The sequence below is a fragment of the Octopus bimaculoides genome, chromosome 6 (assembly GCF_001194135.2).
Source record: "Octopus bimaculoides isolate UCB-OBI-ISO-001 chromosome 6, ASM119413v2, whole genome shotgun sequence".
NCBI classification, from domain to species: Eukaryota; Metazoa; Mollusca; class Cephalopoda; order Octopoda; family Octopodidae; genus Octopus; species Octopus bimaculoides.
Window position 1 is genome coordinate 19,971,007 of NC_068986.1, and position 775 is coordinate 19,971,781.

Below are 775 nucleotides of genomic sequence, written 5' to 3' on the forward strand. Positions count from 1 at the left end.
GGTGGTGGTGGTGGTGGTGGTGGTGGTGTTGGTGTTGTTGTTGTTGTTACTCTTCTCTACTCTTTTTTGTTTTATCTTTTCATTCTTCATTTTTTCTTTTCCTTCTTTTACAACAAATATGTCTGCCAAAATTTCATTTCACTTGGCTAGAGTTGTGGTGATGACCTTCAATTATAGTTGGTGGTGGTGGTGGTAGTAGTAGTAGTAGTAGTAGTAGTAGTAGTAGTAGTAGTAGTAGTAGTAGTAAAAGTTGTAACAATAAAGGTAGAAGCTGGTGGTCTTGCATTTATTGTTGTTGTTGTTGTTGTAAGCATTGGTTCAAACATTTGTTGTTATGCCTGTGTTGTTTTTACTTTTGTTATTAATGTTATTTTCTTATTATTGTTATTATTGTTAATATTGTTGGAGTTTTTTAGTTTTTTTTTTTTTGTAGAATGTTTTTCCGATAGCACGTTTGGCTATTATCTGAGTCCTCTTGTCCTTCAAATAAACCAAATAAAGGCAGCAGCAGTAGCAGCAGCAGCAGCAGCAGCAGCAACAGTAGTAGTAGTAGTAGTAGTAGTAGTAGTAGTAGTAGTAGTAGTAGTAGTAGGGATCTATTTCAAAACGGGGGCACCAGTATTTTCTTAACGAAACACTAACGAAAGACTTTGAAACTTGGGACACTGGTAGAATGTGTCATATAAAACATCTTTTACTCTTAGTCTTCTTAACAAAAAAACGTACATCGCAAGTTATTCCATGTTAAAGTTGTCGTATTTCTGTAATTTCAACC